Here is a 16580-nt window from a genome sequence, read left to right on the forward strand (position 1 = left end):
GACGGTCGATAGATTGCTTGGGTTGACTATTGTACAGAGACTTGAGGTATAGCTGCCCGGGGTTCGCAACCCTGAAGTCTCATTCTACTTCACCTTAGCTATGTATTTTTTTCCAGAACGCTTTACTTTCATTCAGATCTTTATGTGTATTATTCTAGTAGCTCGTGCACTTGTGACGTCAGATAAGTTTGATTTGTTCAAAATGATTAAAGATTATTTTAATGTTGGCTTGCATAGTAGGCGAAATGTTAGCCGCCGTCACGTTCCCGAGGGTGGAAATTTTGAGTCGTGACATCAGTTCTACAAGGTGGTAGTTAGACCGACTATATTGTATGGCCGAATGATTGCAAGTCAAGAACTCCCATATCCAGAAGATGAATGTAGCTGAAATGAGAATGTTGCGACGGATGTGTCGGCACACTAGGTTGGATAAGATTAGGAATGAGGATATTCCGGAGTAGGTGGGCGTGGCCCCCATGGAGGATAAGATGCGAGAAGCGAGACTTAGATTGTTCGGGCATGTGAGAAGGAGAAGCATAGATGCCCCAGTGAGGAGATATGAACAGTTGGCTCTAGCGGGTACGATAAGAGGTTGAGGGCGGCCTAAGAAGTATTGGGGAAATGTGATCAGGCAGGGCATGGCCCGACTTCAGCTTGCCGATGACATGACCTTTGATAGGAGGGTATGGAGTTCGAGGATTAGATCAGAAGGGTAATAGATCGTAGTGCGTTTTTCTGATCCGTTCCAGATTTATTAGGTCTAGTCTGCTAGTACCTTATCGTTGTTCTTAGATTGGTAGTATTAGGTTGTTTTTGTACTATCTTCAGCTTCAGTTTTCTAGTACCTTGTCGTTGTTACTGCTTGTTGCTATTGTTGTTGCTTTGTTACATTCGATCCATACATTGTTGGTATCATTTTTCTAGCCTTGTTGTTGATATTTGCTTGTTTCTAATCTCTTGCCGAGGGTCTTTCGGAAATAGTCTATCTACCTCCCTAGGGTAGGGGTAAGGTCTGCGTACACATTACTCTCCTTAGACCCCACTTATGGAATCCCACTGAGTTTCTTGTTATAGTATATTAATAATGCGTACTTAATATATATATTCATAATATCGTGAAAATCTAATACAATATATATTGAATTTTGGTTATTTTTATACTTCTTATAAATATTATATCGTGAATCAATCGTTGCACTAGAAATACAATTTTCAAAAGCAAGAAAGAAAACACTGCAAAGTCCGTTTCAAGAATTCATGATAGTGGAAAAATAATATATAGCAAAATTAACTCACCTCAATTTGTATATAATGCGCATCTTAAAGTTATAAAAACTTTGTTTAGTGCAACCATTTGTAACAAATAATTTCTTTTAAATGTTTGCTAAAATTTGTATAGTTGTTTATTCACTATAAAATATAGCTAGTAGTTCAAATTTAGGAAGCTAAATGAAGTTTATGAGCGGCATTCGTATGAAAATCATATAGTATAGACATTTAAGTTATTTTTACCAATTAATATAAGAGGGGAGGGGAAATAATACGTTATGTTTTACAAAGAATAAAGAAAAATAAATAAATTGGTTGGTATATATATATACTAGAAGGGTCTGCCCGTGCAATGCACGGGCCAAACATGAGAGATGTAAACAGAATGCTTCTGAGCCCAAACAATTATAATGATCACAAAAATTATGTGTATATACACACACACTAAAATAAAATTTCACGTAGCTAAAGTAACATAATTTGTTTTTATATACAAGCATTCTGAGTGTCGCAAAATTAAATTAATCCTCAAAAGTACCTAAGATATGCATGTCTAACAGAATAAAGTACCTGTAGAAACGTTAAATAATATGTTCTCATATATTTCTTCTATTTATTGCAGCATTATAAATTCACAATAGCTGCTACAACAAACTGATAGAAACTGAAATTGTCAACAAAAATTACAATCACTATCTCTGTGTGCTTAAACCTCACGAATATCTTATATGTTCAATGAAAAAGCGCGCATTTGAAGCATGAATCTTCTTCCACTTTAAAAGGAAATCTCTAAAAAAAAGATAATTACCGATAAGGCTTCAAAGACTGTTACGCATGGAGTGCTAGCGATAGTTCCTCTTCTGGCTGTAAGAGTTGAAAGTACACTTCCCTTGGTAAGGAATATACTAAAGAGAGACCTTTTCCATATATCACTTAATGACTGAATCAAGATACAGCAAATCTGAAAATCCTTTCTCCTTCGCATTCCTCTTTGTTAACCTACATTATTAATCCAAAAATATGACAATTTTATCTAGCTTATATAGAAAACTTTAGCGTCATAGTTGCTATATCGGTTGATATCTAAGAAAGGACAACCTTCTTTCTTACAAAGCGTAGGATATGCGAACTTGGCCTCTATACTTTGAAAAAGAAAAAAGAGTAGAAAGAGCTAACCTCAGATATATGTTTCTTTAGAACCAGTATAAAGCGCCAACTGTGTTTTAGAGTCTAAGTCACATCGACTATTACCAATGACCATATTTCACCGCACTAAACAAAGATAATAAAGAAAAACAACGAAAGTATAATAGAGCCAACCCCATAAATATTGTTAACCGCTACTATCTAATAGAAGTAAATAATGTATCCAATTCATGACTGATATATATAAGTACGTTGTAGAACATCCGTCAAAAGAAAAATAGTAAAATATTATTTAGTCGTTTCAGGCATATAACACATGGGGACATCAAATATCTCAAAAATAAAGTTAAGAAAAGAGTGCCATGCATATACTATTCTAGTTCAACATTTTGCCATTCAAGTCATTCGTAAATCAAGTCATTCACTATTAATAATTCATTTATCTAGTTTACATCACATACAGATATGACTTACTTGCCCCATGCCTAATATCTTAGAGCTTATTCAAACCGAAGAATGAACACCATATGAGATAATAATTGCAAGATCTAGGTAAGATGTGTCATAAGTTTACAGAAAAATAATTATGCAAGGTTTATCACCTAGAGCATTTGGTTAACAACTCCAACAATGATGACAAATTTATCAATCGAAGGCCATGGCATGCATATTTTCTCAGAACCAATGTGCATTCTGATGAGGGCGAAATAGTTTATTCTCTCTTCTATGTGCTTATGTACCTTAAACCAAACCCTGCTTCAATCAAATTTTGTGAAATATTATTCGCATGTGTGTTATAAATTTTGGTCAAATTTGAGAAAAAAAATTACTGTACATAGTTCAAGGCACCAGTATAGGGACTCAACTGTACATCCCTATGGCTAGCCTTGTATTCAAACTGTCCATATTCAGAGCTTTTGTTACATATGCATAATCAGTTGGCATCAAATAGAATCCAAGATTATCCAAATCAATATCCATAAACTCGACATCAGTGACATCATAACAAAATAATATAGTTGATGAATCACCATATAATTTTGGAGAATTAGAATATTGCTACCTTGCTTTGGGTTGACCGAGTAATATCCCCCAGAATGAGTAGAATAGTTAACATCAAATAGCAGACGGTGTGTCTCAGGCATATAGTGCCTAGCAGTAACCTGCAAATGCAAGAAAAAGCCTGTGATCAAAACATATGTTTCTCATTCTGTGTGGAGAAATTTAAATGATAACAATCCTACTAAACCCATATAAAAGAAAAAACTGGAAATGACAACAAAAGTTCGGCAAAGACGAAGATAAAGGAAAAACAAAATCGTAAGATATAAAGATGAATACAGCTTCAGAAGCAAAACAGTCAGATGATAGACCTTTAGGATATAAAGCTGAACTTTAAATAGTCTGAGAAAGAAACTCTTTTGCGATATTATGAACTTTTTACATGAATAGAAAGACAAAAAGTATTGAGAAAGCTGCAATTGTATCATGATATCCATTTTGATCTCTTATCACCTAGAGCATTTGGTTAACAACTCCAACAATGATGACAAATTTATCAATCGAAGGCCATGACGTGCATATTTTCTCAGAACCAATGTGCATTGTGATGAGGGCGAAATAGTTTATTCTCTCTTCTATGTGCTTATGTACCTTAAACCAAAGCCTGCTTCAATCAAATTTTGTGAAATATTCTTCGCATGAGTGTGTTATAAATTTTGGTCGAATTTGAAAAAAAATTACTGTACATAGTTCAAGGCACCAGCATAGGGGCTCAACTGTACATCCCTATGGCTAGCCTTGTATTTAAACTGTCCATATTCAGAGCTTTTGTTACATATGTATAATCAGTTGGCATCAAATAGAATCCAAGATTATCCAAATCAATATCCATAAACTCGACATCAGTGACATCATAACAAAATAATATAGTTGATGAATCACCATATAATTTTGGAGAATTAGAATATTGCTACCTTGCTTTGGGTTGACCGAATAATATCCCCCAGAATGAGTAGAATAGTTAACATCAAATAGCAGGCGGTGTGTCTCAGGCATATAGTGCCTAGCAGTAACCTGAAAATGCAAGAAAAAGCCTGTGATCAAAACATATGTTTCTCATTATGTGTGGAGAAATTTAAATGATAACAATCCTACTAAACCCGTATAAAAGAAAAAACTGGAAATGACAACAAAAGTTCGGCAAAGACGAAGATAAAGGAAAAACAAAATCGTAAGATATAAAGATGAATACAACTTTAGAAGCAAAGCAGTCAGATGATAGACCTTTAGGATATAAAGCTGAACTATAAATAGTCTGAGAAAGAAACTCTTTTGCGATATTACGAACTTTTTACATGAATAGAAAGACAAAAAGTATTGAGAAAGCTGCTATTGTATCATGATATCCATTTTGATCCATTCAATTCCCAATTTTTTCATGAGAACTTTCATTGTAAGTTGTGGAAAGTATTCCATCTGTTGGTTTCTTTAACCAGCTTCCCATTTAAAAACATAACGACATCTAAATGGCTTTTTCTTGCAATTAAACAAAAAGTTTGGTCTTTTTCTTCTCTTTAGTTCCAATTTGATGAACAATGATTTTAATCTTGCGATATGCACTAATAGATCAACAACAATGACCCAGTATAATCCCACAAGTGGGGTCTGGGTATGCACTAATAGATCAACAACAACGACCCAGTATAATCCCACAAGTGGGGTCTGGGTATGCACTAATAGATCAATACATAATAATAGAACTAAACAACACAAGAAAGAGTAGTGTTTTAAGCCATGGCACGAAACATCCTTCAGTATAATATATAACACATAATATATTTACTAATTTAAGTATAATAAATACGTAATATATTTACTAATTATGCCGCTGACAATTGAGTGTTGCACTTCATATAGTGAATATATCAGAGAAATATATATTGCATATAAAGAAAAAGATAGCAAATTATCTTTAGCGGTAAAAAAATCATCAGCTCTAACACATAAAGGCAAACCATACGCTTGAACCTAAATTTCAAAATCGCGATCTTTAAACTATAAACCCAAAAGCTTGATTCCAGCACATGAAAGCACTAATCCATATGAACTACTAACTGTTAACAAACTCATCAAAATATTGAACAAAGATAACAAAAAGAAATATAAATATTTTCTTCATTACCTATAAACATAAAGATAATATTGGAATATTTTCACCGTGTCAAACAGTCCCAATAAAAAAATTATAAAGCAAATTTAGAAATAGATAAGCTTTTTTCTAGTGGAGATATTATCAAACACTTTATGGGCATCACTAATATTACAAGCGGATTTAAACAGAGAACGGTAAGGTAATCCACAAAAAGTTAGAGATTATATAAACATAAATCCCAAACGTCCATGTGTAATCAATACAATTATAACATGCATATAGAAAATCCAAGAACAACTACCGGAAAAATAGAAAAGTAACAGATTAGCCATAAACTCAGCGCATTAAACAAAGAAAAATAAAAAAAATATTACCTTAGCTAATTTATCTTAAATCTACAATCTCTTTGTAGACCCTGCTAGATGGATATCATTGTCAAGATCTAAGAACACAATTGCTCCAAAAAATAGTATTTTAGATGGCAAACACTATGCAAGAGTTGAACCACTAAAACAAACCTCCAAAATGGCAAATACAACAGAATCATTCAGCATTGGGTGCTAAAATGCGAGGAAATAAAGGAAATTGAAAGAAATGCATGGTATTTGAGAAGCAAAAAAATGGAAGAGAGCTAGAGAGGAAGTAGCCATAGAGATGAAAATTTGAGCAACCTAGCACTTGAGAATGAAAGGGAAAGAAGGAGACCCGGAAAAAAGAGCAACATTTGAAAGTACACGTGTTCAAAAATAATACACGTGATTCTAACCTTAACAAGAGTAGTCCACGTTTACAGTACAATCTATATTACTTTTTGTACAACTATGTTTTGCAGAGTTCGTACACCCTTTCACATTTATATATAGTAGTTGTACAACTATGTTTTGCACAGTTCGTACACCCACATATATCATTTAAGGCGGATTATACGTTATTTACATTTTTTTTTCTATACATTAAAACAGAAAACAGAGAAGTAAAATATTTTTATCATAAGCGTAAAAAGCGAACATGAAGTTATATCTAATCAAGTCGATTTTTATTCTTTTTTTTTTCTTTCAAAAGTGATGAACATCACCTTTTCTTATTACTCCATTTTATCTTCTTCTTTTTATCCCAAATCAAACATATACTATTCAGTAAACAAAAAGAAGATTGTGGACTATGCCTGTATCGTTTTATCCAAAAACAATTCCGGACTTCTTCTTCTTCTTCGTCTTACGTTCTAATGGTATTTGTAAGTTATGCTCTTTGAAATAAGCATGATATTGAGTATTTGTGGTCACCGAAGCCTAAAGGTTGTGTATGCGTCTTCAAAGCTACGAGTAAAGATGGTAAACTCCGTAGACAGGCAAAGGTAGTAAGCTGGGCCCGCACGCCACACTCCGCCATCTCCATAGTTCTGCCAAACCATTGACTCTGATACCAGTTGTAAGGCTAAAACGGTCCAAAAACACTCTTAACATGGTATGATATTGTCCGCTTTAGGCTAAGCCCGCACGGTTTTCCCCAAAAGGCATCACACTATTAAGAGTATTCAACTCCTTATAAGTAGAATCATTTTTCTTTCTACTTTCCATGTGGGACTTTGTTCACATACACCCAGCAATATCAGTGAAGGGTTCAGTATAGTATAATGACTTGACGATGCTTAGGGGCCATTTGGTAGAGTGTACAAGAATAATGTTGAATATGGTGTATTAGTAATGCTGGTATTAGTTATACTGGCATTAGTTATGCTGACATATTTATTAATTTACTAGGGATATAATTTTTTCCCCACTTTTTTGGATTATTTCAAACTTGCATAAATATAGTAGTATATTTTAATCAAGCATAATTTTTAAAAGATAATTTTGTGTATAACTAAGCTAATGCATGCATTAAAATCCATTGCATTGTTAATACCATGATTTCGTATGCATTAGTTATGCATAGGATAATACCAAATATGGTGTATAACTAATGCTTGCATAATTAATGTATAGGTTCAAAAAGTGTAGCAAATAAAGTATTAGTAGTACACAAAGCTAATACATGCATTATTTTATCTAATGCATCTGACCAAACTACCCTTTACATTTTAATCGTGTGTAATAAATATATATATACTGTATAACAATTATAATAGTTTTATGATTATAACAGTGTATAACATATGTGTATACACTACATATACTACCATATAATGTATATACATTGCTTATAGACTATAAGGGGTCGTTTGGTAGAATGTATAAGAATAGTACTGAATAAGGTGTATTAGTAATACTAGGATTAGTTTTGCTGGGTATCGACTATTTGGATTGATGTATTAAAGGTTTTGAAAGGGCAATTATGTCTTTATACATACTTATCCATGTATTAAAAATTATGATATTGTTACTGTCATGATTTGCTATGTATAAGAATAGTACTTAATAGGATGTATAATTACTACAGTATATAAGTATTAGTTATACATAAGTTAACAAATACTACCAAACAAGGTATTAATAATACCAAAAACTAATATATGTATTATTTTCCGTGATACATCCTACGAAATGACCCCTAACAGTGTATAATATATTGTTTATAACAATTGAATTTATACGCGGTTTTAAGGACACGTTATATAACTTGGTACAAATTAAGAAGAATAAATTAGTATTGAAATTGAAGATAAAAGAATAAATGCAAACCGCACAAATTAAATAGCCTTGGCCCTCGAGTTCACTCACCCTTGAACCAAAAGATGGCTCAACTAGCTTATGAAAAGAATAACAAGATAATGAAAGCTAGAAAATAACAGTATATTGCTTTGTATTGCGTGAATATCCTTTTTTTATTTTATAGATGATCAGACCCCCTTTATATAGTAGGGGAGTCCTACTCTTGATACAATTTTATATGGAGTAAGAAATCCCATGATTAGCTAATTAATTGGTCTCTTCTTGATACGTGGCAGGATTTTTGCCGTGATCCTCGCCCGATTGCGGATATTTTGGCTTTCCTTTATTTGACTCGGTAAGCTTCCCTCGATCTCGCTTGATCTCTATCTTGCTTGGTCTCGATCTTGATCGATCTCTGGGTCATGAGTTCGGCAATCTAACTTGGCACCATGGTTCTATATAACACGAGGTTGAACTTTGACCTATCATGTTCTGGTCTCTACTAATCATATAAAAGGCAAGGCTGATTTTGATCGTATACAAATATTCCCCTCATTTCTCGAAGAGAGAATGACGAGAAACGATATGAATTTCTGAACTCCGTCTCGATGAACCATGACGTAAGCGATGAACTCACTGATACACCCGATCATGACATAAGCAACAACTTGAAACGTCCCATCGGTACAATTTCCAAGGTATTAAATGCCTGTCAGTTGCTGGTCGGCCACCACGAGTTCTGAATCGTCACCGACAAGCTATAAGTACTGTAACCTCCCTCTATTTCAGACTTTACGTTCAAAGCTTCTCCCATTCTTGCTTCTCTTCAAAAATCTCTTTGATTTGCAATTCTTGTACTCAATTTTTTTGAACTTTTAGCAAACCGCATACCATCCTAATTTCTTTTTCTTCTACGATGGCGAAAACTTCTAAGACTGTACCTCAAAAAGAGGTTTCCTCTTCATCACGGCCCACTGGTGACTGGGTTGCGGCAGAGTATCCCCTTGAGGTTCCAGGAGGGTGCCCTACTATTGTTGATTTTAAGATAAAAAAGACCTCCTCGGTACCGGGTCGATGCAAACCGATCTCGAAGTATATATATGTACAATTACTGATGACCTCCTTGCCAAGGTAAAAGAGGATTGTAACTGGGTTGATAAACATGTGGTGGTACCTTTGCCTGAGGAACCGATCACTACCCACGTGGAGGGTTTCCTAAGTGTTTACACTTACCCCTTCATGTTGGGTCTCTTAGACCCTGCCATCATCGCCTTCTGCAAGAGGTACGATGTGAACCTTAACCAGATCCATCCTTCCTTTTGGAGAATAGTGATTCTCCTCCGATTCTTCGTAAGCCAAATCGAGGGATGTCCTTTTACCCTAGATCACCTTATGCGCCTTTACAATCTATGACTCTATCAAGGAGGGCTGATCAAGCTTGCTCGTCGGGCCAGCAAGGCCCCGTTCTCGAGTATAGATGAGGCTCGTGATCGAGGTTGGATGGGCCGATTTGTCCGAATAAGGACTTTGGGCCTAATCCCTATAGAAGACATGCCATTTCCTGAAAAATGGAACACGAATCGTGAGTATTACTTCGCCTTGAATTTTCAATTTTGCTGTTTTACGTCTTATATTCCTTCCTCATCTATGTTTTTAGTGTTGCAGATGTGGCTCAGGTGCCGGAAGTAGTTCCCGAACTCAAGAAATGGGCCGAGGTCCTGGTGTCGCAGAGATCATACTCCGAACATGCTTGCATGGAGTTATCGAAGGGTCAATGGGAGGCCCACAATCATGGTAATTTTCTTTTTTAGAACAGTTATCTTTCGGGCTTCTTCTCGAGCTTACTCATCTTTTTTCCTTTGTAGGCCTTGATAACTAGGGATTCTAGTTCATTTTACACTCCTTTTTACTTGAGTTTTGGATTAAAAATGTATACAAATAGTCCCAAAGACTTACATGTTGTACTTGTTAGCAGGTATGGTTAAAAATGTGACAAGTAGTCAATACCAACTCAAAAAGGAGTAAAACATGCACAAGTATCAAGAACAAGTCAAGGCATTGCTGTAACATAAAATCCACTACAGCCACAACAGACCCACCATGGCCACAGATCATTTAGTGCGGTCCGCGGTGCAAGAGTTTAGAGAGGTGCGGTCCGCGGATAATTTCTCGCGGTCGCAGTAGCCTCTTTGCGGCCGCAAACCATTTTATGCGGTCCGCGGAGAGAGGATTCAGAGAGTTGAGAATTTGGACAAATCAAGCTAGCGCAGTCCGCGATCTGATTTTGTGCAGACCGCAGTGAAGTCACCGCAGCCGTGGTGCAATTTATGCGGTCCGCGGTGGCCAGATTCAGAGACTGGTCAATTGAAGCTAAAAGCTCCACTGCGGCCGCAATCCATTTCTTGCGGACTGCAGTACCTCCGTCAGGGGTATTTTTGTCCAGAAAATTCGGCCTAGTATAAATACCTTCTTTTCACATTTTTAGATCATCTTTTGTAATCCGTTAGAGACCAGAGCACGCGAACGGCGTTTTAGTTCCATTTTGAGTAATTTGTAACTAGATTAACACTGAATCTTCATTATCTTAGTTTGTAATCAAATCATATGAGTTATTCTCCATCTATTTGTCTGTTTTCTTCCATTATTATGAGTAGATAGACCAATTAGCTAGGGTTATGGCTCAACCCTAGTGTGAGTATTTGATGGGTCTTTTGTTTTAAGGCTTAGATGTTTATGAGTAGTTAATATTTGGACTGATTTGTGTTTTCCATATTGAATTAGTGATTGCAAACGCTAATTTGTTTTGACTTGGGTTCTTCTTGAGAAAGAGAGCTTGAGTCTAGGAAAATTAGTCCAACAAGGAATTGGGGCGTAATTAAGAGATTGATAGCCCCAATTAAAGGGTTAAACCTAGAGATAGTAATACCCAACTTGAGCCTATATTGCTTGCACAATTTTGACACCCAATTGGTCTTGAGAAAGTCTATTAGGTTAAAGTCACTCAAGCTACCGAAAGGTATAGAGTGAGTAATTCTGTGCATTGGCTATATCGCAATCACCAGCATAACATCTTTGTTTTAGGCTTGAGATCCCGTCAAGTATTTACCTAGGAGAAAATCATTTCTCTAGTGCCTCTTTAATCATTTAGAAAACCTTACAAGCATTCATACTTAGTTTAATTTAGCATATCATTAGCATAAATATTAGAAGTAACAAACAACCAAAAGATGATTGGAAGTGTAATTAAAAGCACTACACATCTCTAGTTTAGATAGGAACCCAATTCCCAATTCTAGCTCCCTGTGGATTTGATCCCGACCATCTCGGGTAAAAGCTGCTTCGATCGCTCTTGCCACTTTGTAGTGGTGTAAGGTTGGTATCGATCACTTTTTGGCACCGTTACCGGGGAGCTAACAGTTTTGGCTATCTATCTAAATAGTTTTGTGTAATGTTTTTCTTTCCTTCTGTGTTACTAATTTCTGTGTGTTGCCAACTCAGGTACAAAATGGCAGTAAACATCAACAATGCACCTCTTAGAGATCTTCCACCGGGGGAGGAGGTAGATAACAATATTGATGATGAGGTTCCTATAGTACCTCAAGGACAAAGGAGAGGCCTCCAAGCCAATGATAATGTTTCAACCCTCCCCCGCCACCTTCAAGAGTGGCTCCTCGAGTGCTTCCTAACCAAGGATATGCTAGTGCAATTGTCCCACCCGAGATCTGGGCGGGCAATTTTCAAATTACAAAGGTGATGCTAACTTTATTGGAGCAACGAGGGTATTTCACGGGTGCTCCCCATCAGAATGCTTACAAACATCTCAAGGGTTTCATGGATACCTGTTGGAGGAGCAAGCAAACAAATGTGTTCGAGGATGCACTTCAGTTGAGATTATTCTCTTTCTCACTTAGAGGGAAGGCTTTGGACTGGCTTGAAAGGCTTCCCAACCATTCCATCACTACTTGGATGAGATGGCGGATAAATTCATTGCTAAGTTTTTCTCGCCGGGACATATGGCAACATTGAGGGATGAGATCTTAGCTTTCAAGCAGGAGCCCAACGAACCACTGCATAAGCTATGGGAGAGATACCGGACTATGGTGAAGGAATGCCCAAATAATGATATGACTGAGGCAATGATACAACAGACATTATACCAGGGCATTAACACAACAAACCAGTGCATAGTGAACCAACTCATCGGGGGTAATTTCATGAAGCTGCTTTATGATGAGGCTTGTGATATTCTTGATGAGATGGCTGACACGTCCTCCGCTTGGCAAAGTAGATCCAATGTACCACAGGGTGACCCCATGGTCACTCACTTGCACAAAGAGCTCCATCATCATGGGCAGGCAATAGCAGAACTGACAACAACAATGAACCAGCTAGCAAAGGCACAATTACAACAGGTTCAATCTCCACGACAAGTAAATGCTATGGAGGGTGTCAACATGTTAGTAAACAAAAGAAGACAAAGAAGTCAACAGAACCAAGGGAGTTCGGATCAATATGACAATAATAGTGGTGGATTCCAAGATGATGGTTATGATGAGCAGAATGAAGAAGTGTAATATGTGAACAATTATCAGGGCCAAAGAGGCAATTCTTCCAACCAACAACAATGGAGACCCCAAGGCAATTGGGGAAATCAACAACAAAAAGGCAATAGTAATTGGGGGAACAACAACTAAAATGCAAATTGGGGCAATCATAATCAGAATAATCAGGGTAATTGGAGTGGCAACAACAACAACTGGGGTGGAAACAACAATCAGGGTGGTTGGAACAATAGCAACCAAGGCAATTGGGGGCAAGGCTTTCAAAGGCCCCCAATGTATCAACAACCGAACAATCCACCCCCATTTCCATCCCAAGGTCCTAGTTATTCTAACAATGAAATGGGGAGAATTGAAATGATGTTTGAACAGATGATGAAAAAGAATGTGACTCCAATGCCTAGTTGGCTTCCCACAATACTTCAATCAGAAACTTGGAGGTTCAATTAGGCCAAATCTCACAATCCTTGAATACTCTCCCTAAGGGGGCTCTACCTAGTGATACAGTAGTCAACCCAAAGGGTGAGAATAATTCTGGGCATGTTATGGCAGTAACTACAAGAAGTGGACGAGGCGGTGATGTGAATGCCTCCAAACAAAAAGAAATTTTGAGTGATGAAGTTGAGTTACAAGAAGATGAGATCCCTTTGGTTGTTGAAAATGTGATTGATGAGAACGTGAATGAGGAAGTAAGGATTGATGTCCATGATGTCGAGGTGGAAACTCAGAATGACGTGAACTCGTCTAGGGGACACGTAATAGACATGCCGGAAACTGTTGTACCTAAAGCCAAGTCTCATTTGCCAAGGCCACCTCCACCTTATCCTCAAAGGCTCGCGAAGCAGAAAAATGAGAACCAGTTTAAGAAATTTATTGACATGATGAAGAGTTTATCCATTAATGTGCCTTTTTGGCTCTAGAGCAAATGTCGGGTTATGCTAAATTCATGAAAGATTTGGTGACAAAGAAAATATCCATGGATTGTGAGACCATTAAGATGACCCACCAAGTTAGTGCAATAGTGCACTCAATGGCTCCGAAGCTAGAAAATCCCGGTGCTTTCACCATTCCTTATACCATTGGGAGTGTGAACTTTGCAAAAGCTCTATGTGATTTGAGGGTGAGTATCAACTTGATGCCCTATTCAGTTTTCAAAACTTTGGGTGTTGGACAACCGAGGCCGACTTCCATGAGATTGCAAATGGTGGATAGAACAATGAAGAGGTCGCTTGGTATTATTGATGATGTGCTTATCCGGATGAACAAATTTATCTTGCCAGCTGATTTTGTGATCTTGGATTGTGAGGTAGATTATAAGCTTCCGATCATATTGGGAAAACCTTTCCTTGCAACTGGGAAGGCTTTAGTTGATATGGAAGCAGGGAACTCACCTTTCGGGTGGGTGATGAGAAAGTGGTCTTTCATGTGTGCAAGTCTATGAAGCAGCCCAATAGTTCTGAAGTGTGCTCTTTTGTGGATCTAGTCACAGCGGTAATAGTTGATGATACTAGTGCAATGATCAATGTGGAGGACTCTCTAGAGGCGGTATTGTTGAATCTTGATGTCAATAAGGATGAAAGCCGGGTGGAGTGTGTCAATGTTTTACATGGAATGGGCTCTTACTCTTACGAGCCTCAAAAACTCTTTTTGGATCTTGAGAATAGAAAGTCTCCACCAACAAATCCTTCAATCGAGGAACCTCCAGTGTTGGAGTTGAAGTCGTTGCCTCTACACCTCAGGTATGAATTCTAAGGCCCTAGTTCAACTTTGCCAGTTATTCTTTCCTCTTGTCTTACTAACATGCAGGTAGATGCCACATTGGTGGTGCTCCAAAAGCGGAAGAAGGCAACTGGATGGACCTTAGCTGATATTCGAGGAACAAGCCCAGCCTTTTGTATGCACAAGATTATTCTTGAAGATGATGCAAAGCCCTCTTTGGAACATAAAAGGAGGTTGAACGAAGCAATGTAAGAAGTTGTGAAAAAGGAGCGATCAAGTGGTTGGGTGCCAGGGTTGTTTACCCCATCTCTGATAGCTCTTGGACTTCACCGGTACAATGTGTGTCGAAGAAGGGTGGTATGACTGTGGTTACCAATGCGTAAAATAAGTTGATTCCTACCAGGACTGCCACTGGGTGGAGAGTGTGCATGGACTACCACAAGTTGAATAAAGTGACCCGCAAGGATCACTTTCTATTTCCTTTTCTTGATCAGATGCTAGACAGACTCGCCGGGCGTGCCTTCTACTGTTTCTTGGATGACTATTTTGGGTACAACCAAATTTTGATTGCCCTGGAAGATCAGGAGAAGACCACCTTCACTTGTCCATATGGTACCTTTGCCTTTTCTAGGATGCCATTTGGGTTGTGTAATGCACCGGCTACATTCCAACGATGTATGATGGCCATCTTCACCGACATGGTGGAGGACATTTTGGAGGTGTTTATGGACGACTTCAGTGTTGTGGGTGATTCATTTGATGAATGTCTGAAAAATCTTGATAGAGTTTTGGCCCGTTGTGAAGAAACCAACCTTGTGCTTAATTGGGAGAAATGTCACTTCATGGTTGAGGAGGGCATAGTCCTTGGCCATAAAATTTCAAAGCATGGTATAGAGGTGGACAAAACAAAAATTGAAGTGATTTCAAGTCTCCCTCCCCTACTTCTGTCAAGGGAGTTAGAAGTTTTCTTGGGCATGCGGGGTTCTACCGGAGATTTATCAAGGACTTTTCGAAGGTAGTGAATCCCTTATGCAAGTTATTAGAAAAAGATGCTAAGTTCGTGTTCAATGAGGGATGTATGCAAGCTTTTGAACTTCTCAAGCACAAATTGACCACCACTCCTATTATTACCGCACCCAATTGGAGCTTGCCTTTTGAGCTCATGTGTGATGCAAGTGATATTGTGATTGGGGAGGTTTTGGGTCAAAGAGTGAATAAAATGTTTCATCCGGTGTATTATGTGAGTAAACCAATGAATGATGCTCAAGTGAATTACATGATGACCGAGAAAGAATTGTTGGCTATTGTCTTCGCAATGGAGAAATTCCAGTCGTATCTCATAGGTGCCAAGGTGATAGTTCATACCGATCATGTCGCACTCCGGAACTTGATAACGAAGAAGGATTCCAAAGCTAGGCTGATGCGATGGGTCTTGTTACTTCAAGATTTTGATTTGGATATTGTGGACCGAAAGTGTAGTGAAAACCAAGTGGCGGACCACTTGTCCCGCTTGGAGGAGGAGGGGAGGCCTTGTGATGGCCTGGAGATGAATGATTCATTTCCTCATAAGCAACTCCTTTCTGTGTCAGTGAATGGTATTCCATGATTTGCGGACGTTGCTAATTTCCTTGTGACTGGTATAATCCCATGTGAGCTCTCTTCTAACTAAAGGAAGAATATCAAATGGGATAGTTTGAACTTCTATTGGGATGAGTAGTACTTGTTCAAGATTTGCACGGATGGTGTGATCCGAAGGTGTGTCCCGGAGGAGGAGCAATTGAGTATCTTAGAGGCTTGTCATTCCTCCCCCCTATGGTGGTCATCATGGTGGGGGTGAGGACCGCTTCGAAGGTTCTTAGTTGTGGGTTTTACTGGCCAACTTTGTACAAGGATGCGGTGATCTTGTGAAGAGATGCGACGAATGTCAAAGAGCGGGTGGAATTTCGAAGAAAGATGAGATACCTCTTAATACTATTCTCGAAGTTGATATTTTTGATGTATGGGAAATTGATTTCATGGGCCCGTTTGTTAGTTCGTGTGGGAATACATACATTCTTGTGGCGGTTGACTATGTTTCAAAGT

General features: G+C 37.8%; 1 long non-coding RNA gene across 3 annotated transcripts; it reads right to left on the reverse strand.

The window, feature by feature from the left end:
- Positions 1-1713: 1713 nt before the first annotated feature.
- Positions 1714-6282, reverse strand: LOC104226585 (uncharacterized). Of its 3 annotated transcripts, none has more exons than XR_710876.2 (4): positions 5944-6282; positions 4392-4491; positions 3479-3578; positions 1714-2268 (listed from the first exon to the last, which is right to left on the reverse strand). It is a non-coding gene; the product is annotated as an uncharacterized lncRNA (long non-coding RNA). The 3 variants fall into 3 exon arrangements; XR_710877.2 differs by lacking the exon at positions 1714-2268 and adding an exon at positions 2790-3168; XR_011404342.1 differs by lacking the exon at positions 1714-2268 and adding an exon at positions 3175-3329.
- Positions 6283-16580: the final 10298 nt, after the last annotated feature.

Source organism: Nicotiana sylvestris, chromosome 12, assembly GCF_000393655.2.
Source record: "Nicotiana sylvestris chromosome 12, ASM39365v2, whole genome shotgun sequence".
Lineage (NCBI taxonomy): Eukaryota > Viridiplantae > Streptophyta > Magnoliopsida > Solanales > Solanaceae > Nicotiana > Nicotiana sylvestris.